The sequence below is a fragment of the Taeniopygia guttata genome, chromosome 11 (genome assembly GCF_048771995.1).
Source record: "Taeniopygia guttata chromosome 11, bTaeGut7.mat, whole genome shotgun sequence".
Taxonomy (NCBI): domain Eukaryota; kingdom Metazoa; phylum Chordata; class Aves; order Passeriformes; family Estrildidae; genus Taeniopygia; species Taeniopygia guttata.
This window is the reverse complement of record NC_133036.1, coordinates 12,278,749-12,303,997: the sequence shown is the minus strand read 5'-3', so window position 1 is coordinate 12,303,997 and position 25,249 is coordinate 12,278,749. Positions and strand designations below refer to the sequence as shown.

Genomic DNA, 25,249 nt, shown 5'->3' with positions numbered 1-25,249 from the left:
CATTAACATCCGCCTCCAACATCATTAAGATGTTTCCAAGAAAATTAATTGAGAGACTCATTAAAAATAAATTAAGAAAAATGTGTTGCAGAGCGCCTGCTCCAAGCTCGTAAATCACGGCTCAGAGCTCCAGGCCGCTGCACAGGCAATTAACGCCAGCCAATTTGTTTTATCCTGGCTGCGAAAATTAGAAAGCAGACATGGAGATTAGATTAGGCATGTCTGTCAAGCGGAACTTGGAGTGAATATTTTAGGAGACAAAATGGAAATCAGAAAACAAAGCTGGGACTTCATTCAGACTGGCTGGGGTAGAAGGAGGTTTGCATGTGCTCTGTGCCATGACTATGTGTCGATGACATCCATCTCGTCATCATGCCACTGCCAGCTCCGTCCTCCCCTGCACATCGCCCATCCTTGGTGGCTGTGCAGACACCAGTCACCCCTATTGGGGAGCATGAGCTCACACTGAGAGTGTTCTGAGGTGCTGTGTGTGACACAGCCCAAACCAACACGTTGCCTGTATGTGCTGATTGCACACTTGGATTAGCAAACACAGTGCAACTGGGTGAGACCACTGCTTGGGCCTTAAGCAGCTTTAGGCCATTGGTGCCCCTTTGTCTATCTCCAGTATCTTCCATCACAGGAGCTCAAACCACTTGATATTCATGAACCTAACTGCAGGGCTCCTCTGTAAAACAAGTGCTGTGATTCTTGTTTCACACAGATGAGCCAAAGAAGAGATGACTTAAGGTCTTGTTTGTACTTACATGAACGCACAAGCAGCTCATGCAGCAGCTGCTGCACTGGCATATCCCAGTAGTGTGTGGGACACACTGGTGGCTACTCGGGCAGTCAAATGTCCAGCTGCAGTGGTGGCATGACCCTTTGCGGCAGTGGGAACCTGTGTACTACCAGTGCTCATGGTGCAGGGGGACCATGGAGCTCTAGGAAAAGCTCCAGAAGGAGCCATGGGCAGTGCACAACTCAAGTGGTGTTCTGTGAGAGGTTTAGTGCAGAGCAAGGGGTAATTTGGTCACACATCAGAATGCAAGAGGAAAGTGGGAACAGAGCAGAAGGAGGCTCTTGTATCAGTGGGCAGAAGTGCACCCCAGTCTGATATTTGTGAGATGACACAATCCAAACTGAAGATGGAGTTCAACACACAGAGAAATGGTTACTCCTTGGCAGAGCAAGTTGGACACTGTGGATGGGCCATCCATGGCCACTTGGAACTAAGTCTGGATGGCTCATTTCCAGCTCTGCCTATCAGTCCCTGATCCCAAAACAGAAACTGATGCTGGTCCTTTAATGAGGTCTTCACTGCCCTGCTGGTGCCCTGAGCCAGGACTCTCCATCTGCTCATGTTGTTCCACCGCCTGCCATGCGCAGGAACACCTTCCACCTTTCAGGGTGCTCCAAGCCCCGTCCAGCCTGGCCTTGGACACTTCCAGGGATGTGACAACCACAGTTGCTCTGGGCACCCTGTAGCAGTAGTGGGCAGGGGCTGAGAGGGAGATGAGGGGACCGGAGCAAGGCTCGGGGTGCTGAGGGGACCGGAGCGGGGCTCGGGGTGCTAAGTGGGGACAGGAGCGGGGCTCGGGGTGCTGGGGGGACCGGAGCGGGGCTCGGGGTGCTGGGGGGACCGGAGCGGGACTCGGGGTGCTGAGGGGACCGGAGCGGGGCTCGGGGTGCTAAGTGGGGACAGGAGCGGGACTCGGGGTGCTGAGGGGACCGGAGCGGGGCTCGGGGTGCTGAGGGGACCGGAGCGGGGCTCGGGGTGCTGGGGGGGCCCCGGGGCTCCGCACTGCCGGGGGCTGCGGCGGAGGCCTCGCGCATGCGCGCTGCCAAGCTCCGCTCGGTGGCCGTTCCCGCCCGGCAGGGGTCGCTGTCGGCCCGCGCGGCGCTGCCCGTGAGGGCGGCTCCGCCCGAGCACCCCCGAGCCCCCCTCGAGCGTCCCCCGGCGCTCCCTCCGGCCATCCCCGAGCAGCCTCTCCCGGGCGCCCTTCGAGCGTCCCCGAGCACCGCCTGGGCACCCGCCGGGCAACCACCAAGCGCACCCCGGGCACGCCCGAGCAACCCCCAGCACCTTTGTTCTGCCGCGGTCCCGGTCGGGCTGGGCGGGCGGCGGGGAGCGCTGCCCCGGCCGGCGTGCCCGGGCCGGCGTTGCCGAGCCGAGGTTCCCTGAGCGGGTTGTCCCAGGGATGGCGGTGCAGGGAGTGCCGGGCCGGGGGCTGCCTGGAGCAGAGGTGCCCGGTGATGGGAGTGCCCGTGCCGTGTCTGCCCGCTGCTCCCACCGCAGCTCAGCCTCAACCGGGGGCAGGCAGAGGGCTGGCGGGTCTTGAACTGGGAATGGAATTCATGAACGGGGAAGCGGGATCAACGTCTCCGTCGGTAGAATCTTAATAAGCCTTAAAGGTTATTTCTGAGCGGTTCCAGTGACAATTCTTGGCCCTTCGTGTTGGCAGGGAGCTGTACCCCGGCCCGATCCATCCGGTACTGCCCGGGGCATGCTGCTGTGTTTGGGATGAGGAACAGCGACAGAAATACAGGCAGTATGGGCATAGTCCACCGGGAGCGATAGCAATCGGGACTTGCAGGGCTTTGCATTCTGTGGTGTGAATGATCTCATTATCCTTGCCAGGGTCTCAGCCAGCTACTTGAAAAATACTTATTAAAAACCACAGCAGCTCTAGGGAGAGGGAAGGAAGAGAGAACAAACTGGATGTGTAAAAACAGAAGGGGGAAACAGCCACAGTAGCAATAATGGGTCGGGACCTGCTCTGCCCTGCTGTCTTTCTAGTGGAGGCTGAAAGGCCATGACACATCCCAGAGTGCACATCAGTGTTTTGCCTCTGCTTTATTCCTCTACCTACCACATGTTCCCATGAAAGCTCATAGTGGGGAGTGTTGGTGCATGAGGAGGTCCACCCAGCCCAGTCACCCAGAAGCCAACCTCTGACATTCCCACTGGTCAGACACCCGGTCACCTGGCTCATCCCCTTGTCCTGCCCCGGCAGTGTCAGCCAGAGCAGGCCACCCAGGGATGGTTGTGCTTAAACACTTCCCCCCAGGGTCAGGAGGAAGGCGCAGATGGGCACGGGAGCAGCCCCGCAGGTGTGCAGCGGTCCCTGGAGCTGCCTCCACCCACTGCTGCTGCTAGTGAGTATTCACACCATCACGACACCATTTCCCCTGCTGCTTCTGCCAACTGCATCTCAGGTTTTTCAATCTGTGGGTTAAGGACATACACAAACTCTGTAGGAGCTGTCATGTGTTCCTCTAAGGAACCAAGAAATGGAAGTCACCAGAAAGTAGAAATTCTGATGGAAAATGGAAGGAACAAATGAAGCGAAAGCAGTGCTGCTCAGGTCTGGTCATAGGACACTAGGCATTGGTGGTTCTTACAATTACAGTCACTAAGTTGCTGGAAGAGGGATAGCGCCCCTGGACACACACATCAGCAGCTCTGGGGCCTCCTTCTGAGCCAGCAGTGATGGCAGCACTGTGTGGGAGGTCAGTAAAAAGCAAGGGGCTGAGGGGAGACAAAAACCAAAAGGTGCTGGGTAAATGGAAAGAGACTCTGGTGGTGGGGAGCACAGGGAGAACCTCCAAAGGGCAGGAGGTAATGGAGATAGAGATATGAAACAGAAAGAGAGGGTCATCCCTTCCCTTCCCTTCCCTTCCCTTCCCTTCCCCCTTCCCTTCCCTTCCCTTCCCTTCCCTTCCCTTCCCTTCCCTTCCCTTCCCTTCCCTTCCCTTCCCTTCCCTTCCCTTCCCTTCCCTTCCCTTCCCTTCCCTTCCCTTCCTTCCCTTCCCTTCCCTTCCCTTCCCTTCCCTTCCCTTCCCTTCCCTTCCCTTCCCTTCCCTTCCCTTCCCTTCCCTTCCCTTCCCTTCCCTTCCCTTCCCTTCCCTTCCCTTCCCTTCCCTTCCCTTCCCTTCCCTTCCCTTCCCTTCCCTTCCCTTCCCTTCCCTTCCCTTCCCTGTTAACCTTAAGTCTCTGGCCAAAAAGAAAGGAGTATTCTAAGACAAAGGATAAAACCCAAGGGAAACAAGACCATATTGCTGCTGCATAGAAAGCTTCATTAGCTCTGTTGGCATAGCAATCATGAGAAGAAAAAAACCCAAAACAGTGGGAGTGATGTGAAGAGACTGACTGCCAGAGGAGGATGTCTGTCTCTTGATGTCTTCAAGTTCAGCCAAACGCTTGTCTGAAGCTATCTTAGTCAGAGAAGTTACTGATTTCAGAGTAAGGGGAAATTTTCACGACCGTGGGTACTGGAGGTCAATCCCTTCCTGCTAACCCCGGGAACCTGCAGGAAGGAAATGCAAAGGAGGATCACAAGAACATGATGCTATTTGTGCTCTTGGATAGTTCACGCCAGCACTGATTCATCTGGCTACATTGGCATTCCACAGCATTACCGAGCCCCTCAGGTGGGCAAACACTAGAGGGTAAATGTGTCTGGAAGAGGCCAGGTCTGCTGACCTTATAAAATGTCTTCTTTTTTCCAGATGTTTAGCAGCTGTCCCCAGTCTCCAAGGTATGACTCAGCCAGATGGTCCTAATCTTGCTGAAGATCTGGGGCATTTGCACCATCTTTCTCACAAGAGCTCACTGCAGTCTCAGCTGCTGTAGCTCTGTTCCTCCTCAGGAATTAGGCTTGGGGCTGTGCTAGAATGAAATCAGATGAAGATGGAGAGATGGATCTGTGGAAACGTTTGTTTGGTGCCCAGGAGCAGCCCAAAAGGCAAACTGACTGTTAACAATTATCAGGAAAATAATGAAGAGCAGATCACAGTTCTGCCAATGAACAGATTCATAGTGAAAGCTGCACTGTGATTTCTATATGCAGCTCTGTCTGCCTCTCTCAAGAAAAAGATTTGGAAGTGTTTCAGAGAAGACCAACAAGGATGATAAAATACAGAGTATTTTCCATGTGAGTTAAAAATGGATAGTCTTTTTGGGCTGGAAAAAATAGACTGAAGAAGATTATAGTATCAAGTTTCACAAATAGAGGTTGTCTGCAGTATGATTTCTCATCATCCCTTCAATGTAAGAACCGACAGCACCTCATAAATTTGCAGGTAATAATAAAAAAGCAAAAGCCAGATTTTTTTTGAATGTTGTGCTGTGTCAGACTGCTTCACACAGGGTGTGGTGCACCCCCAAAGCTCATACGCATTCAAAAATAAATGAAACATTTTAATGGAAGAAAAATATCCACTCACATTGATGGAATGCAAGACCCCATTTCTGCTTCCTGAGCCCATGAGCTGCGGGTGGCTGAGGCTGGCAGAGTGCTCCTGGAACCACCGTGGGATCTGTGGCCTCTATAGCCCAGCATGGATGCACCAACCAGACTCCTGCAATGAATCACCAAATTGCACTGTCTTCTCCTAGAACAAGCTACCAGTGGAGAAATAGAAAACAGGTTTTTTGTAGCTATACTGAAACTTCACAGTTGATTTTAAGCCTCTTAGACAGTATAATACTGACTGCAAGTTCCTGCTGAGGGCTATCGACTCCAGCCTGTACCAAGCTGCAGGGAACACCGTGTGCCATGCCTGCGTGTGATGGAGCGTGTCTCTGCACCAACACCATGACTGACTTAGATCAGAAACCAGCGCCCTGGGACTTCCCATCAGCATCCTTTCGGACTGCCATCCAGCAGCAGAGATCTGTGCATGCATGAGGTGGCAGGCACCAGACGACAGCATCATCTTCAAACCATGTGGAGGGATTAGTGCAGGCTGGAAGCAGCCCCCCACTGCTCTCTGTCCAGGGTGGGACACACTGCCTGGTGGGCTGTGGGGAAGGAGAGGGTTTGCACTGCAGAGGTGGCTTTCCCAGGTGTTGTGCTTGTAAGCAGGCATCATGGCTAACAAATTGCATGTTCTTTAGTGTAAATACTAATCTGGTTCTTTTGAAGCACCTGTTGTTGTGCTGCTGTGGTGCTTAGGAATGTCTGCATGATGGAATGCAAGGCTATACCTTAAGTACTTCAAATTAATGAGAGCAGTAGTGTTTCATGCTGTGGGACCACATCGAGGCCACTGACTATTTACAGTCCTGTAGGTTAGAGCTGCAGGCAGCATGGATTGTGTGGGCAGGATGGGCAGAGTGGACAGGACAGGCCATGCAGACGGCACCAGAGCAGCAGCTGACAAAGGTCAGCTCTGTGGTGCTGTTCCGTTGTTACTTCAGGCAGCGTCTCTGCTTTGTCACACACTTCCTATTCTGTGACACACTGCTCTCAGCAGTGATTCAGCAGTCGCAGATCCTCCATCTTTTTATCAAGGTAATTCCCCATCACCATTATTTTTGCATACCTTCTACTGCAAGAAAGAAAAGGCCAATACTGAGCTGTAGTGAATGCTCAGCCAGCATGGTAACCAGCCAAATTCCATATTAGCAGCATGGTTTAAATACTCAGTCTGCTTCTAAATGGTGATCAAGAACACAGTGGAAGGAAGTGGAAGGGACCCCTGCTCCAGCTGGGTAACGCTCCCCTATTTCTGGAGTTTGTAAGCACAATATCGAAATTACAAAGCACAACACTTTATATTTCTTGCTTTCATTTTGAATTAAAGATCTTCTGTTGAAGACACTCACTTCAAAAACCAGCCAGGCACTTTCTAATATCAAGCAAAATGCCTGAAGAATAAATTGCTCCTATCAGAAATAAAGCATTTTAGTTCTGCCAGAAGCAGAGAGATCTGTGTTTGTAAGTCCCTCCAAAGGCAACTCCATCTTCCCTGTTTTCCTCTCATTTTCTTTTGATGCATGAAGCCTGCACATTGCAGTGCTGTGATTGGATTGAGCTTTGGAGCAGTGTAATTGTAAATATTCATTGGAATCCAAGCTAGTTTTCCCAGGTCTCTCTTAAAAGCTTTGCAGTTATACAAACAGCCATGGCTCTGCATTAGCCTCACAGCCTGGAGGCTGCCTATTCCTCCCCAGCCCCAAAGTCTGCTCTGTCAGAGGCTGCATGGAGAGAAATCAGCCTTGCCAACCATTTTAATCAATGCTCTATTATTTTCTTTATTCTCTCTTTAATGACTGTGCTGTAGAACTGGCTCTCAGATACAGGTACCCAGTGGGGCTCCTCATTGGTGTCTACACAAATAGCATGGCTCACCTTGGCTCACAGTTGCCCTGACTGCCCTGGCCATGTATTTCAGTCCCTGTCTCTCTGCTGATGTTGCAGGGTGTCTGAGAATGGCTTTGAGTGCTGGTGTATGGCACACAGTACATGGTGCATGGCACAGGGTATTATGCCTGTGACCATTCCTCCCTCCTCTGTGAACACTCCGTGGCTGCTCTCGTACAGTGGGACAAGGTAAAGGGCAGCAGACTCCTACAGCCCCTGAGGAGCTGAGGCAAGGTCTGTCTATCAGCCAGACCCTGCCCTTGCCTGTGCCAGCCCTGCAGAGCTAAACTGCCTGCTCCAGGCGGATCATGATCTTCAGGTGGTCTCTGACTGCAGCCATGTCCTGCACAGATCATTTGCAGAGCAGTGCATGTAAGAAACTGCACACAGCTATTCTGCTGAGAAGGGAAATTTAATCCAAAAGTTCTGATAGCATATCTACACTCCTATCTCTGCCTCATCCTCCACTCATGTGTTCCCCACCATGGGAGGGACTCTGGCCAAAGCCTGTGGCACAGCAGCACATGTAATGCAGATGGTGGTATTGGAACCTTCATCACCCAGTGACCTCCTTCAGGCTCTGCTTGCTCCTTTCAGCATGTGTTACAGCCTCCCAGGGAACCTGGGACCAGGCAGGTTGGCAGTAAGAAGGGGAACACTGAAGCAGACTGTGGTGGGGCTCTGGGAAAGGCAGAGCTGCATTACAAGGTGGGAGCAGGGATAGATTTAGGGCATGAGCAATGCTGATGTGAACATCAAGAGGCTGATTGTCTTCCAGTTCTGAGACAAGGGAACCTAGAAGTACCCTGTGTATTTGTATATCTGTCCTTAAAGCTCTCCTGTGATGCAGGATCCTTCGGCCCTGGCAGTCTGCTCACCTGCTCTGTTCTCCTTCCCTTTAGAAAACTGGACCTAACCCAAATATTTCCTGATGGAGGCTCTGCCCAGTAGTTCTTCATGGACATGGAGAGCAGATGGCTTTTTTTCCTCTTTCATGGACTTTCTTACATACAGCTGGTGTTGTGATCTCCCTCAGTCATACAGAAGTAAAAACCAAAAACCCAAACCCCAGTAAAGTAGCCAGATGAGAAATCACAAAAGAAATCACCCTGTCTAGTAGAATTCCCTGCCACACAGAGCAGTAGCTATGAGAGCAGATGCCCTGCGAAAGCAGATGAAGTTATGAGGCCTTTATAAAGATAACAGGTTCCAATGTCAAAACAGCTAATGGAGAGAAATTCCCTGCTCCTGTAGATCCATATCTCCTGGCAGCAGCCACCAAAGTGTCCTCTTCATCTCTTTTCCCAGCTCAAGGCCAGCTACCTTCAGAATGTGGTGAAGGAGACATCCCTGGGGAGAATCCAGCCCCCAGCTGAAGGGAATGAATGTGGAAAATGACATGGTCACAAAGAAGAGCTGGACGTTGAAACATTCTGGATGGCAGGAGCAGAAGGAACCTGTCCCTGGGGTCCCTGTGGGAATTCATCCCCTCTTCTCCAGATACAACACGTTGCCTTTTCCCACCTGTGGTGTGACACTGTGACCCCTCAGCAGCTGCTGCCAGGGGAGGGGGTGTACCAGTGAACACATAGCCTGGAGCCCCATCAGGGTCTCTGGTGTAAGAACACACTAGTTCTTTGGCACAGCTCTGGCTCAGAGGAGTCTTTATGGCATGAGCTGGAAGCACAATCTTTCCCTTACAACTCATTTTGCAAAACAGCCAGAGCTCTGTTCTTCAGTGCTCCTGCTTGGATGATTTATCCAGGTCATGGTGAGGACAACTGGCTAACTGAGGTTAACAGCTTTCTCAGTTTCATTTCAAAGAGACATTAGCATGGGGGCTGTACTAAACGATGATACGCCAAGTCTTAATTCATTCACTAGGAAAGCTCATGATCAGGTGGGGGACTAAGCTGACAAGCAGGGCTGCGCTGACAGTCTTTCTGTAAAGGGCAGGACCATAACTCATGCTCCTAGTGCTAAATTACACCTGGCATTCCTTGCACAGGAATCCTGCTGCCTGCTGCAGGGACCCAGGACCACCAGCCTTGGCAGGTCCAGGACCCCACAACAGGAAATTTATCAGCAGCTGGGACTGGCTCAGAGAAATAGATTGGAGTCCTTCTTTCCAAAAGAAGGATGTTGGGAAGAAAATATGACAAAGATCTATAAAATCAGAAGTGTTATGGGAAGGTGATTAAGGAGTGTCTGTCATGGTCTTTTCCAAGAAAACAGTGGAATTTGTCAGGGGACAGGCTCCAAACAAGCCAAAGGAGGTGGCTTCTTGTCAAGCATGGTCAAACAGGGGAACTCACTGCTACAGGACTTTACAGAAGTCTGAGTTTCAGAATTAGTTTGACAAGTTATAGATGAAAATTCCTCAAGGGCTGTTAAACAAAAGGCTCCCCCCCTTGGGTTCAGGAAGCTCCTTCAGCACAGAAGGTGCGTGAGCATCTTGGTGAAGAGAAGCTCACAAGCTTCCCCTGTTCTTCCCAGGAGAAAAGAGTTCTTTCCTAGACAAGGCCATAAGCTGCTGCCAGACACAGAGCCAGGTGGAACACTGTTCTGCCACAGAATAGTGTAATATTTTTATATAACAAGGCTTGATGCTTAACTGGGAGGTTTGTAAAAGGAAGTTGAGAGCTAAGCTGTTTTATCTGCCACTTTTACGCTGATACCGACAGCAAGACTCAGCTGAATTTTACATCAGTGGAGAAGGGAAGGGAAGGGAAGGGAAGGGAAGGGAAGGGAAGGGAAGGGAAGGGAAGGGAAGGGAAGGGAAGGGAAGGGAAGGGAAGGGAAGGGAAGGGAAGGGAAGGGAAGGGAAGGGAAGGGAAGGGAAGGGAAGGGAAGGGAAGGGAAGGGAAGGGAAGGGAAGGGAAGGGAAGGGAAGGGAAGGGAAGGGAAGGGAAGGGAAGGGAAGGGAAGGGAAGGGAAGGGAAGGGAAGGGAAGGGAAGGGAAGGGAAGGGAAGGGAAGGGAAGGGAAGGGAAGGGAGTAGGAAGAAGCAGAGTGTCATTCCCCCCCTGCCATGCTGTCCTTTCACAAATCAACACATGATCGTCCATATGCATATGCAGAATAAAACAAAGGCACATGCTGACCCTCTCCCACATTCATCCATCTGCCACCATCCATAAATGCAGGCAAAGGCACACACATCCTGCTCCCACCTTCACTGTGGGCAGTTAGAATGCGGGCTTGCCACGCACAGCTCTGCCCACATGCTGGGCTGACTCCTCACACACAGAACAATGGATGATGTAGGAGTAAATAAAACAACATCTTGTAACTTTCCTTCAAATGCAATTAATGTAATCAATGCATTCTGTTTATATATATTGCCATGTATGTATGACTAGATATATGAACATATTCATAGGAATATATTTATCATCACCACATCAAATGGAACAAAATGTCTCTACTTTGACTAATAAGAGGGACACCTCCAACTCTATTTTAAACACTGTCCTCTGAGCTGCTGCTTAGACAAACCAGCAGTGCTGAGTATCCAGTATGCTGGTACCTGGTACTCCAATGTCAAAAGTACTTGGTTTATTCTACCAGAACCCCAAGCATATTTCACTAGCAAGTTGTTAAAATAGACATATTTTTAAATGGCTTATGTGGTGCTGAAGGGACAAGTGGATATCAGGTTAAGCAAGTAACGCTGCAGTGTGCAGCAGCAGGAGTGCCCCAGGTTTCCAGGATCAGCTCTCCTCACCCCTGTTTGCCATGTGGATCCAAAGGAGACCTTGTAGCTGGAGTCCACTGAGGAATGCTGGTGCCTGAGCCTGATGTCTGCAGAGGTGGGAGCAATGTGCTTTCCCAAGCCAGGCTCACACACAGGGGAGCACACTGAGCAAAGAGTCTGACTTCTACAGCTTCTGAAATACAGGGGTCGGTGGCGGGGCAGGGGCAAACAGATCCAGCATGGGGTAGACCGGCATAGGCTGCCCAGCAGACCTCCAGCAGGAACAAGGGTGCTCCCACCCTGATGTGCAGGGGCAAGCTGAGGCTTTTGTCCACAGCAGCATGGCTGAACAGGTCTGAGCAATCCTAATCTCCTGGCTCACAGCATGTAAATGTCACCACTAGCCAGGACAGCTCTGCCCTGAGGCAGTATTTTTGTGGCCATCCTCTTCTTGTCTCTCCAAGGTCAGCAGCAGAGCAGCACCCACAACATCCGTGCATGACAGCCATCACACCCCCACAGCAACTGCAATCCCACCACCCATTCACAGCCAGCAGAGCTTTAGCCATCTCCCTGCTGCCTCCATCTTCCCCTCCTCACTGGGAGGTGACAGACTCTACTCTCACATCTTCAGCCCTTCCTTACACTGCCATGTAAACAAGAGCAGCAGATTATTGTTATTGCTGTGAATGCATCAAATAGAGCTCCCTTCTCAGCCTGGGCTGCTGAGCTAGAGTGGACTGGTATCTTCTCCTACCTGCTCCAAGCTCCTTTCCGTAGCTGGTGGCTGGCCCCCAGGTCCTGGCTGAGCTGCTGCTCTGGCTGCATTTCTGCTCCAGGTCTGCCTGCCTCTCCCTCTGCTTGGTCTGCAGTTGATAGATCCTCTGCTCTTGAGCATCCAGCTATTGACCCGCCCAGGGAAAGAAAGAAAAAATGGAAAAAAAAAAAATCAATTAATACTAAACGGCTTAACAAAACCCCGAACAGCACAGACCTGATGCTGCTGGGGGTGGGGATTGGCAGGAGGAGACACCCCCCACACATTAGCTGCAAAAATCTGATGTTCTGGGGACAGGAAGCCAATATGGTAGGTGTGATTTGACATGCTTGCCCACAGCAGGCAGACATGTCCAGCTCGGGAAAGCAGAAACCCTGCTGACTGGGGCACCTGCCTCTGCTCACAGAAGGGGTGTCAGGCTCCTGCAGTGAGGGAAGCAAAGAGCAGCTGAGAAAGACCAAAATTATTCTAACCAGTAATCAAACACCCAGCTCCTGTTGCAGCAGCATGTTGAGCTCTTCAGGCATTTTCCCTGTGTCTGCTGTCCTCAGAGCAGAGCAGAAGGGTCTCAGGCACCCCACAGCCTGTCCATCTGCCTGAACAGAAGCAGCTCTAAGGGTTCAGCGTATTCACTTCTTGGTGTCCCAGCTCTAAGGTGTTTGCACAATGCGGAAGCACGGAAGAATCATAATTGTCAACCAAGGAGCATTAGCATGACAAGAGTCAAGTGCTGACCCCAGCGCACAGCTACTCTCCCCGCTACCTTGGCCGTTTACTCCTCAGGGATGCTGCTCATCTTCTGTGATGGGCAAGAGAAGCCACAGTCAGCAGGCACTGTATGGCTCCTGCCCTGCTAAAGATGGGGAGGCAAGAGAAAATGTTGCCCACATAGCTTAGGAGTTGATCTGCTTGGTGGCTTAAATTCAGCATAAGAACTCTGCAATGCTGGCTGGGGATTGCCTTTCCATAACAAGGGTCCTGTGTGCACAGCATCCTTCTTCTGCTGCTCAGATATACCTGGAAGCAGCCCTGTGTCCTGGAGAAAGGGGTCTCCAGAGCTTCTTGGAAGCACTGCCTGGCCACTACCACCTTGGCTCAAGCTGGCAGCCCTCCTGCCCTCAGGCAGGCCCTGCTGAATGGGGGGCTCTCCCAAGAGCAATGTTTCCCAGAGGCTTCTCCCTCTGGGCATGTGTCCATCTGTCCTTCCAGCACTACCACTACCCTTGGACTCCCTGGGCCCACTTGTGCTCCACACTGCTTGCAGAACAGATGAGTGCTGCCAGCAACACCGCCAACATCCAGCAACACTGGCAGCAACAGAGGAGCCTCATCAAAGTTCACTGACTTGCTAAACCTACAGAGGATTTTGATATTAATTAATGCTAACTGATTAGTAAAACATATTTATTGAAGACTGTCACTCAGATGTCAACATTCTATAACTATACTAATAATCAATTTGCATGTAATTAACACAAAATCATGTTATTGTCTACAATTAAGATGTATTTCAGCACACACTGGCAGCGCACAGCCCATGATGCCAGGTCCTGGCTTCCACAGAGGGGGGGCTGAGTGGTGTGCCAGGTCACAGAGGGGGCACTGGGAGGTCCTTGGCAGAAGGGTGAGCATCCACCAGCAGCAGGAGACTGGATTCCAAAACCATAGGCTCACAAAGCTTTGTCAACAGGGATTATGAGATATACATTAGAGATGGAGAGGAGCTGATGTCTCACCCTCATCATCCTCCTCCCCCCAGCTGCCAGGCAGGTGAGTGGGTTTGGTAGGCAGAGTGATTCTAGGATTTCCAGTGCAATGAAGCTCCCTGCCAGCTCTCGGGCACCAGGAGTGCCTGTGACAATAGGGCATGCCACATGGCTCCATGGAGCAGCATCTGCCTGTGGGTCCGAGGTCACCAAGGTGTGCATTCTGCCCAAAGCAGCACTGCCTGCCCTAGCTTCCCTCCTTCCCGTGCCATTCAGACAAGCCCACCTTTCTTCTGTCCCAGTGCAGCCCCACGCAGCGATGTTCTTGCAGCAGGAAAGAAGAAAGAAGGTGGCATGTTTAGGGTGAGCTTCCCCCACCCCCACCCCTTCTCCTCTCATTTAAGTAGAATCAATTGTGCTATTTCTGCTTTGCTTTTCAAAAGCAATTACTTTCATGTCATTTTTACAGACATGCACGGAGAGCGAGAGAGTGAGGGCTTGATTATGCCCCCTCCCATCCCCATCGTATGGCTTCCGCAGTGGTGGTGAAGTATTAAATTAAATGAGGTATCTATGGAGCGGCGATGGTTTCAGGTCAGAGGCGCTATGGAAAGCTGTATGCTGCACTGCTCCTGTATATGTAAATGGATATATTAAAACCACTGATGTCAACTTGCAGCACTCATCTCTTCTGCTCTCGGGTGATCAAAGCTGATTGCAGAGGCAATTACTGCGAAGGAAAAGAAAATCACGGCCTCCTGCTCATCCCTGAGCTACTGGAGTTTAATTGCTTAGTGTAGCTGAAGCTGCCTCTCCATCTCCCTGGTATGCACACATACATGTGGGAGCATCTCATGCCTAGAGACAGACAGGAATGGGCATTTTTGGGGATGGGTGGGGAGAAGAACCCGAAGCAGGGGAAGACCACAACATGAAAAATAATGATGCCTAAAAATGAATTAGACCACCACAGCAGGCAGGGCTGTATCTTAGCAAGCCGCTGGATCGATAGTACAGTGAAACAGGGCAGCATAAATATATGCCTGTGAGACAGCCTCTCCTGTTCTGTGGTCTCTGGTCCAGGATTTACAGTAAGGCTGCTTCAGCCTTTTATAGGATGTGGCTAATCAGACTCCCAAATTCTGGTGACACAGGTAAGAGTCCTGTTTTACAGCTGAAATCACTTGAAGGGAAGATGTTGGTGCTGTGCTGAGGAGTCCCAGCTCTTCACCCTGGTCTTACCTTTGTGCTTCACGTGGGATTCTGCAGGTGCACCACAAAGGCAGAGGACACTTTTTAGGCAGGGAACGCTGTAATGCAAACACAACACTTGGCCAAATTGCCATCAGCCCTGTGCCACACACCTGCCCAGGCTGCCCATCTGTACCATGGAGTCACCTCAGTGCTGGTCAGGCTTTGGCTGTGGAGCCTGACCTGTTCTGAAGCAGGGCTGAGCAGGTGCTCTTTGTATGCACACCTGTACCTGGCCTGAAGCAGGGCTGAGCAAAGTGTAAGGCAGCAGATCTGCCACTAACATGTACCAAAGGAGCACAGGGGCAATAAAGAAGGTCGGGATGGGGCAAACAAAATACCTGCCTTCCCACCTGAAGGAAGCCACAGCCAGCCCTGTGGCACTGCAGGGGCATTGGCACCACACTCGCACAAGGCAGGAGAGCCCCTGAGGATGTACTGTCTGCTGTAACCCGGTTCTCTCTGATGGCTGTGGCTCTCCTCCCAGCCTTGGCCCGGATGAGCGCTCCTGTGAAGCCGTCCTCACCTGACACCTGGGGAATAGGACAGATTCAGAGAAATCCAGGTGCTGCAGTGCATAGCCAGAGCAATTCCCTCAAAGGCAGAGGAACAAAAATGCCTAATGGTGAGAACACTTCTACCATCCCACAGCTGAAACTGGGAATGATGAGTATGGCCCTCAGCAGAAAGTGTTTACAAAATTATAAGTGTTAAGTTACTTCTTTTGAATTTTTGACCCTTGAGGACTTTTCTCCTAAAGCACTGGAAAGTGAAGGACAGGGGTTTTTTTAATTGCAACCAAAGCCTGAGATTCTGTTCTTCCTGCTTGATTTTACAACAAGAGCTTCAAAAAATCAACAGAAAATCAGGAAACCCAGAATTGAGCCTTGTGATCTGCTCTGGCTGCAGGAGTGCGAGAAATCCACAGCAGTGCTGCCTGGCCATGGGTGGGCTCTGCCACGCGGCCTCCTCCCTGCCCTGTGAATCCAGATTTTCAACTCAAGGGTGCAATTCCTTTTTTATGAGCTGCCTGTCTCTTTTTGTTTAGCTAAGAGTGGTTGGAGCCCTTCCCCCACCTCCTTTTCCACTGCTGCTCTGGTTTTATTCAATTCAACACTTGAGGGAACTGCAGATGAAATGTCTCTGAATCTAAATTGCCAGCAGTAGATCTAACAGCCTTTTCCCCTCTCCCCTCCCTGAACTCCCCTCAGACAGAAAGCTCCAGCACATTGTCTCCAGCTGCAGAACTGCAGCACCGGGATGGGAACACGGCAGGGAGGGCATGGTGTGCAGGCAGGTGAAGGGCTGGAGAGCCCCTCGCTGCCCGTTGTGCCTGTGTGCCCAAGCGCTGCCAGGCTTGGTATGGGGCTTGTGATGCTAGGTGCGCAAATAGTGTAGGAAAGGCTAGGAATGGGTAAACTTTTTCTTTCCATGGGGAAAACCTTTGACCTTAGAGCACAGAAAAGTAGTCAAAAGGAAAAATAAGGCAAAGAGAAAGGCAGAATCAAAGCTGGGAGACACAGAGGACGTCGGAGCCCCAAGGAGTCTGTACACGGAGAAGAGGCTCTATGGAGCAGCTCCCTCTACAGAGCTGGGATTCATGGAATTATCTTCATGCTGGGGAAATTAAATTATTTTTGTCCTTTGGTTGGAGAGAAAAATAATAAAATATTGTCAGAATATTACTGAAACAATAAATATTTTTTTCTGAGTTTGGAAACAGAAGGTGAAACATTAAGTGTAATGAGAAATTAAATACTCCACTGGACTCTAAAGCTTTGTAATACTGAAACCTAAAGACAACAGCTTAAAAACATCAACTTTGCAATGTCAATATTATTTTATGGAAAAGATCAGTTAGTGTGTTAGTTCACAACCATAAATGGTGCCCATTTGCACTCTGATAATAAAAACCACAACTGAGCTCTGTCTTGCTCCCACCGTCCTTAAGTCCCATTCACTCCTCATACACAGGTGGTATGGAAAATTCCCTCCCAATGGAAGAAGATGTTGAGAACAAAACAAATAAATGGAGTATAATCATAAACATACCAAGAAGCATCATGCCGACTGCATTATAGACTTTCATACTTAATTAAAAGAAAATCTGCCTTTGGGTATCTGTTAGAAGAACAGAACCCTGCTGTAGAATCTGTGGCCTGTCCAGGGTCTGGAACTGTGCAGGTTTCCACGGAAATCTGGCTTATTATTTGCAGTGAGAGCTTCCTCATCACAAGAGGTTTTCTGCTGTGGATCCAGCAGTTTTATACCTGTCATGAGAAATAATCAGACAGCCTGGCTTTGTTTGAAGCACTGGGAAGGGGACTGCTGGGAAAATGTGTGTTTTCACACACTGTATGTGAAAAGGAGCGGAAAAGGGATCATATGGCAACATCGGAACACCACCAAGACAGTCCCTCTGGCAGAGCTCTGGATTGCATCAGTGGAAAAGTCGGGGTTTTCTGATGAAATAAGAAATCTGCTACTGGGCAGCTCAGATAACATAAATCTTCCCTGCTTGACATTCCTGTGTCCTGATTCACTGGGTGAAAGGTGCAAACGTGTTCCTCCCACCACTCATTTCCCCTTGCTGCAGCACCCATCTCTGGCTGGAGTATCAGGTGATGACACACAAAACACTGGTGATTGGACACACACTGAAGTGATAAGCACAGGGTCTGGCTTTCAGGAGCAATGGATCTGCCCAGCTTCTGTGAGCATCATGTGGATGCTGGATGCTGAGGGAGGGGAAGAAGAAGCTGTAAAATGACTACACTCATCACTGACAGGCACGTGCTCTCGTGAGAGTGAGGGGAAGTCCAGAAAAAAATGATTGCTGGACTGAATAGACAGGAGCACAGATAAACACAGGAGTAAGCAAAGACCTTAAAAAATTAGCAGCTTATGCTGAGGTCCTGGTGGCTACAGTGATGTTACTGCTGAGCTGCAAACCAGAGCAGTTTATGATGGAAGATTATTGATACAGAAATCAACCCAGTTGCTCAGTGTCTGAGTGAAGAACAGCACCAAAAAGGGCCTCCACACACCAGCTGGTTTTCACCTCTTCACCACTGCCATGAGACAGTCCTGATGCTCACATCTGTGCCTCCACTGCAGCAGCTTTGAGCACCTGCCTGCTTCCACTGATTGACCATGGCTGCAGGCAAGTGTGGAAATACTGAATAACAACCAAGAACTTCACTGGAAGAACCCTCAAGGAAATTCTTGAGATTTCTTGAGGACACAAATTCCCCAAGGAAACACCTGAGATGCAAATATGAGAACTTTATACATATGGCTGTACGACCCCGTTGTTCGCTTTAAAGTCAGTTTATATATGTCCACTGGAGACCAAGGACATGCAAAAAAATCCCCATAGGTGAAGGCTGTGGCTTTTGAAGCTGCTGCCAATGACTCCATGGTTGCTTTAGGGACAGCTGAGGCACATCTGCCAATACTGAGAGGCCTATCATCTCTGGGTAAAGAAATACACAGTACTCATAAACACTGTAATAGAAACCTTTTCTGTGAACATATTGCAGCCATGATGCAGAGCCCCACTTCACCCATCTCCATGGCTGAGGCTTTAGCAAGGAAGCAAACCTCAGCTCCGGTCTCCTTTTCAGGCTGTATGAGCTGTCTACCCCAAACCACCCACCACACCCTCGGACACCCCCGATTCTGCAGCTCAGCATGAACCCTCATGAAAACAGCTCTTCTGAGGGGACAGGAATTCCCAGCACCTGCTCTCGCTTACTGAATCCTGCATTTAAGAGAGGTCACCTGTCTGGAGCAAGGCCTGCCTCAAGAGAGTGCAGCTTGAGCTAAAACAAGTAGATGGCTCCTATGGACTAAGAGCAGAGAGGTAAAGGGCTCCAGGGCAGTGCAGTGCAGCAGAGAGGAGACACTGATCCTGCTTGGGCTAAAACCTGCACTGACAAATAGCAGGACTGAGCTGAGCTGAGCTGTGGGAGGGAACACCAGCACGGTGCCCTCGCTGCCCTGGCACAGGCAGGTCCAGCTGCAGGAGCCCGGCACAGGCTCCCAGTGGAGTGGCAGTCGCATGGGCAGATTGAGGGCTGGCAGTGGAGCCCCTCTCCCTCTGAAGAGCTGCCAGTGGCAGTACGGTTCTTGCAGAACCTCATCAGCCATTGCTGACAGGTTTCAAGGTGAGATGGAAAAGTATCACACAGCTAAAAGTAAAAGATATAGGAGGAAGACTTTAACCTCACTCTGCAATCATGCTAGCTTTGTCAGAATAAAAGTCCGAGCTGAATCCTGCTGCCTCACAACTTCCCACTCTGGAAAGTGCTCAGGCACAGACATTTTCCATTGGCTGCCCGTTGCAAGCACAGGGGAGAGACTCCAACATCATGTCAGCACAGCAGCACCACCAACAAATGCTGCAGCAGTAATGGAAGGCTGTTGTGATGCAAAAGCAACAAGGTCACAAGATATGTCCAAGAGCCCTTGGAAAGGCAAAGGCTGTCAAGATATTGCAGAGGGAAGCTCAGAATTGCTCTCAGTTCATTAGGTTTTGCCTGAGGGGTTTTCTTCCAATATTAACTACAAACAAGCTTAAGGTTTCGTGCATGCAATGCAGAAAGGTGAAGGGGAAGGTTTACCAAAAGCCATTTGTAAATATGCTAAGGCGATTCATATCTGGTTTTAAAACTCATCAAATATACTGTGTACTAAGTCACCTTAAACAAGAACATTGAAAAAGATCTGTCAATACAAGAGCATCTTTTTCTTCATAGAAACTTTACATCAATGCTGGCTAAGAGTCTGTGCATAAATTACACATCGCAGAACACACAGTGCAATTTCCTTCCCTCCAGGCACCGACACTGTGTTCCCCTGCAGCCCGCCTGTTCCTCCGAGCTTTATGACCCCGGTGAGATGAGCTCTCGCTGTTTTTTCCCTCGTTACATTCTGATATTTCAAAGCATGGCCTGTTCTCACTCCCATCTCCCTGCTTCACATTATTAATGAATTGGAAAGCAGACATCATTAGTTTTTGGAGACCATTTCTTTTAAAATTTACAGAACCCTTCATCTGAATCCCCAGAGCCAGTCTGCTGTTCTCATCTTGGAATCTTATTAGCATCATATCTCCTGGATCCTGCCATGCAAACTGCATTGCTATGCACTTTCCAGCACTTGACCCTTTTGCGGACGGAATTAATTTTCTCTTTGAAGCCGGAGCAGCATGCTGTTGTGCTTGTTAAAGGAATAAAACTCATGGTGGAAGAGAGGAAATAAGCAGAGGTTATTCTCAGTTAAATATAGGCCACAATGAGTGTTATATAGGCAGGCTGAGAGAGATTGGCCAAAAGAAATAATAGATTGATGACGCTTTATTACCGGAAACATTTCCTAAAATAGCAGGCAAATAAACTGATGGCTAATGCTCACTGGAAATTTATGAGTTTATAGCTTCTCCTCTTCAGCAGCATTACCCTTCTTTGCAATAATCTGAATCTGCCACCTGTTTCTGTACCCAAAATACCCCTAGACTTCTGGTGAATTAATGGTTACTTTTGGTGGAATTAATCTGAAAAATGCAAAGAACCAGAATTTGCTCCTGGCAATGGAAAGGTGCCCAATTTCCTATGAAGTGCTTAAATCAAAACTCTGTTAAAGAGCTCTTTCTCTAAAACAGTGTAATATCTAGCACCCCAAGAACATTAGTGTCATTGCTACTATCCCCTTAAAAGGCACAATATCCCTATAGTACTAGAACATGTGAAGTGTTTGTTGCTCAGTCTGGGCTATTTCTTATTGCGCAGGACTCCTGTTACTGAAAAATGCCCCTCCCTCATCTGCAATGTTTTTACAATTTTGCTTCTTTACTATGACTGCTCTAGAGGAAATTCCTTAGATGAATACTTCATCCCTTTCCAAAAATTCATCAGGAATTAAGAAAAATTGCAGAAGTTTATTTCAGTAACTTCTTGCAAAAACCACAAAGCCAGAGAGCCCAGAACATCAGAGCAAGTCTTACACCTGCACTATCAGAAATGGGACCAGGCTGGACTCAGGAACTGGAACATGGTTCCAGGAACTGGAATATGGTTTTGCATGGGGTGGGTCACCAGTTTAAACAGATAGCTGACAGGATTGATCTTTTCTTATGGCTGGGCAGTGGTCCAAATGAAAGGAGGAAAGAGGAATCCAGCTCATCCCAACCACACAAGCAAACCACAACCCTGGAGTCCTATCATATCATGGAGTCCAAAGGAAGAGTTAAAGCTCCTGAGCCAGGCAGGACTGGAAGCAATTCATTCCTCTCTGCACACTCCTGCCCTGTCCATCAGAGTCAGCCCAGAGGTCAGCCCTGAAGATGGTCTTTGCCTTTGAAGGTTGGCTTTACCTCATTTAGCTCCCAAACAGACAAATTTTGACAGCACCATCCATGCACTTCTTCCAACACTCCACGGAGGCCATGTCAGAGGCATGTCAGGGGCCATGTCAGAGGCACCCCAATCACCTCTCCCTCCCCTTCCTATCTTGCCACGAGCCATAACATTGGTCTGCCTGGGAAAGAAAAGACCCCAGGCACAGGTACCTCAGGCAGGGGTAGGACAGTGCCTCATGGTGTACAGCAAACCCAAATGTATTTTCCAGGCTACTGTGCTAGTAACACTGGGTGAGCGAGTACCATGTCCATTATCTTATCCTTTAACTTGTCCTCCAAAGAGCTGATACTCACTCTTTTCTCCTCATTTACTCTTCACCTTCTGAAAACATGGCAGTTGGTGCAGAATTTGTCAGCCAAACAGTGTTACAGCAGCAGCACGAGTGCCAGAGACAGACTGGCAAGAGCTTATGAATAGCACAGTGGATGATCTATAGCCAAAGCCATGGGCAAGTGCTAGCCATTAGTCTGGGCGCTGGTAATGCACTCCCTGAGTCCATTACTCACCAATCCATCAGGCAGCCTGCTACAGACCGAGAGATTCCAGCACTTCTAAATCTGTAAAGAGATGGCTGGCAGCCTGCACTACATGCCCTAGGTTACAAGGGCATAGAGGAAGACAATTCATTTTATGTCATAGCCAGTATTTCTTCTTCTCCTTTTCTGTGTGTACTTAAGAAATGGACCTTCTATTATCTGCAGATTGATAGCCAAGAGAATGCTCTGGTGTCTCTGATCACATTTACTACTGAGAAAGCTTTCAAAGGATGATGAACCTTGCAGTTCTCATTAGATGGACTAAGTCTGGAAACATGCACAAGTGCAGATGGAATTTCTTAATTTATGAACAGTGCTTACAGTAGAACTATTTCAGAAAAACACTACAATTACAAGACATTATTGGAACATTGGATATGAAAGAATCAAGGTTGCCAGCATAATCTGGGATCTTCTGCATAAGCATTTGCTATGGGCTCTGATGCACATCTCACACTTTCCTGTACCTATTAATTCATGCATGCACAGAAAAGGCATCAGTCAGTGCTTCCTACAACAGCTCAGGGTGTGGCTCCGGCTCCAACTTGCATCTAGTGTCCACTTTTCAAACCTCTCACAGAACTTTGCTATTAATCTGCTTGTGGAATTTCTATGACATTCATCACTCTCATTCTCCAAGGGCAGTCCCTAATCTCAACATTCCTGCAAGAAACAAGTTTTATTATCTGCACTTTCCAAGTGCCAAGTAGAGACAAAGAGAGACTCAAGTGCAAGACTTGTCCTCTAATTTTAGGAGGTTGGTTCAAGGTGCCTAGTTCTAATTTGTGAAGCACTTAACAACTTTATAGCACTTCATATGTTTCAAGCAAAACTGTGAGTACTCAGCAATTCTGCAAAGAAATACATTCCTGCTCCAGCTGAGGAAGACAAGGAGTTATCTTCAAGGATCCTGGCTTGTCCGCTGCCTGCAGTAACACAACCCTGTGGCTGTACCTGTCACTAAAGGCAACTCCCCAGCGAGGCAGCTCTGAAGCCACTGCTTGCCATCCACCAACACTTTCAGGTTCCACAACAGTGGGGTGAGGAGTCCCTCACATGACAACCATGAACCACGTATGCCACATGTTGATCCATTTCCATTGCAGGATCTGTGCACACAGCAGGTCACCAAAGAACAGGCACTCACACCTGAGGCTGGGCTGAATCACACCAGCATGGCAGGCTCTGTAGTTTGGGAATGTAGGTCAGGAAATGGCAAGCAATCAAAAAGAGAATATTTCATAGGAAATGTCAATACTACTTTTATGTAACAATATAAGTCAATATTTACATGTAAATTAAACACAGGAACTTTACACATTACTATACAAATTGCAAATTAATTTTGAATACCTGGTTCTAAGTACCTTTTTAACTTTCCCTTGCCACAGCTGAAGTCTGTAATGATGAACACACCAAACCCTCCCTCTTCTCCAACCTGATGCTGTTTTCTTCGTCCACCGCTGCCTTGACATCTATTCTAACTTTGCATTCAGCAGTCTGAGCATAAATAGGAAATGCCACTCTTGTCCAACACAGGTGGATTCAGGTTGCAGTAAGAACCCGAAATTTCTCATTTCATGCATTTTGAACACCCAGATTTGTAATTCAAAACCACTGACATGTTTTGGTTTGTTTTCCTTTTTGGGAGCCTGTCTGGCCATAGAAGAAACAGGCAGCCAGATGCATGAGGCATGGCCAATGCAACCCATTGGAGCTCCCACTCCCTGCCCTGGCCAGAATGAGGGCTGGGAAGCAGGGAAATGGAAGAATGAATGACAAATGGGAAAAACCATGCAAAGAAAAGCATATGAGTCTGGCAGAACTAAAATCAAAGCTCTGTCATCCCAAGGAACATCACCATCCCAAAGAAGGAGGAAGAGGCACACATCGATGAAATGGGAGCAGTAGGAATTCATTTGCCTTGGAGGCATCCCTACACATGAACTCACACAGGCACGGAGGAAACCTCACTCTGCTATTCCTGCAGGGAGCCCTCACCCTCAGGCTAACCCTAAAGCAAGCATTAACCTACTTATTGTGCCCTGGGGCAGTTTGTAGGGTGAGGAATCTGCCAGTTTGGGAGGAAGGGGAGCAGATGTCATCTCAGTACAGTATCTGAGTACAATATTTTATGGTCACCTGAGAGCAACATGAACTTCTTGTCCTTTTGGCAGAGTTGGGCTAAGGCAAGGCACCCTCCTGTCCTTATTTTGAGCTATCTCCTACCATGAATAGACAAGGTGTAACTTCATTAGAATAGAAGTGTCACCATTTTAGGAGCCCTTTTCTGGGGCAGCTTTGGAACCTTCAGCTTCTTCCTTCTGCCATTAAAGCCCTCATTAAAGCAGTGAGGGCCCAGGCTGAGTCACCTGTGCCACGTCTGTTCTGCTCATCTCACAGGATGGGAGAGGGACAAGGGACATGACCACCCACTCTGCTTGCAAAACCCTCCCAAATCTCAGCTGCTCTCAAAGAGCCAAACACCACCTGCCAAAGTGGGGGAGTGCCAAGATCTCCCTTCTCTGGGCATATGCTCATGAGGTTTGAGCAGCCTTTGTCTCTTTAGGAGGTTTGTCCTACACCACTGTTTCTCTGGTTCACCACCGAACCCCAAAAACCTGCTGTAATCCTGGATCTTCAGGATCAAACACCAGTGCTTCCATTCAAGTATATGATGGCAGCAGCAGGAGACACTGCTGCAGTTTTTAGCACGGGTCATCATGGTGCTGCCTTTGAGACACACATCTGTAGGTACTGGAGTAGAAAGTCCCAGTTCTGGGTCTGGGGACAGCACAGTGACAGTGGCAAAAACAAACTAAACAGAATCACTGAGCTGGCAAAGTGAGTGGGCACCACTAGGTTGGGCAAAACACGAGAAAGGGTGACAGAGTGTCTGGGGGAGCAGGAGCCACAGGCGCTGTGTGAGCAGGCAGACAGGGGAGGCAGCAGCTGGCAGTGAAGTGACTGGCAGTGCTGAGCAGCTGCAGTGATGATCTGCAGCAGTACTGCTGGCCTTTGCTGGAGGGCTTTCACCTGTACTGCGACAGCTACAGACAGTGATGTTAGCTACCTTATACCTTGGAATGCACACTTAAGAAAGGAACATATGGTTCTAAGGAAGAGAAACACCAGATCTCTCCTGAGAGGAGCCTAATCCTACAAAATCTGCTCCTTCAGTTACTGAAGAAAAGTCTAAGTCTCTGAATTCCACTGTGCCAAGATATTTAACATATAATTTCCAATCAGAGCTCTATCTTTACAAGCACAGATCAGCTGCAGTGACCACTGTGAAGAGAGTACCAGAGCCACAAACAGGCTGGTCTGATGCTCGGGACCTTAACATCAAGATGAATCTTAACAAGGATCCTGATTTCTGCCTGGGAATTCAGCAGCCTGTCCTGTTTTGCTGAAGAAGCTGTCCACACAGCACCACTTTCTTCCCCAAGTGTGCAGCATCCTGATAAAATCTGCCTGTAGCATCTTTGATGCTTTTGAGTAATTATTTTGATACAGAACTGTGCTGTATTTCCTCATCTCACTGAAATCTTTGCCTCCATTGAACCCAGGACCAGTGGTCTGGCTGCCATCCTGCCACCCTAATTTTATCTACACCAGGAACATGGGAGCTGCACATTTACACTGTGATTGTTTTAATTTTATTTATTTTCTCTGTCCTACAAGTGATCAGCTTGCTTCTTTTTAAAGC

At 49.0% G+C, this 25,249-nt stretch overlaps 1 protein-coding gene and 1 long non-coding RNA gene across 2 annotated transcripts in view; both read right to left on the bottom strand.

Moving 5' to 3' along the window:
* Positions 1-2,842: 2,842 nt before the first annotated feature.
* LOC115496813 (uncharacterized) lies at positions 2,843-3,592 on the bottom strand. Its single transcript, XR_003962341.4, has 2 exons — positions 3,406-3,592; positions 2,843-3,229 (listed from the first exon to the last, which is right to left on the bottom strand). It is a non-coding gene; the product is annotated as an uncharacterized lncRNA (long non-coding RNA).
* Positions 3,593-4,059: 467 nt separating this feature from the next.
* The window catches only part of LOC121470598 (uncharacterized), a 77,417-nt gene continuing 56,227 nt past the window's right edge, over positions 4,060-25,249 (bottom strand). Inside the window, exons 4-8 of the mRNA XM_072934228.1 lie at positions 14,936-15,115; positions 14,574-14,641; positions 11,605-13,303; positions 5,230-5,364; positions 4,060-4,310 (exon numbers count right to left, since the gene is read on the bottom strand). The gene's annotated coding sequence lies outside the window, so the exon portion shown is untranslated. The remainder of the gene's footprint in view (positions 4,311-5,229; positions 5,365-11,604; positions 13,304-14,573; positions 14,642-14,935; positions 15,116-25,249) is intronic.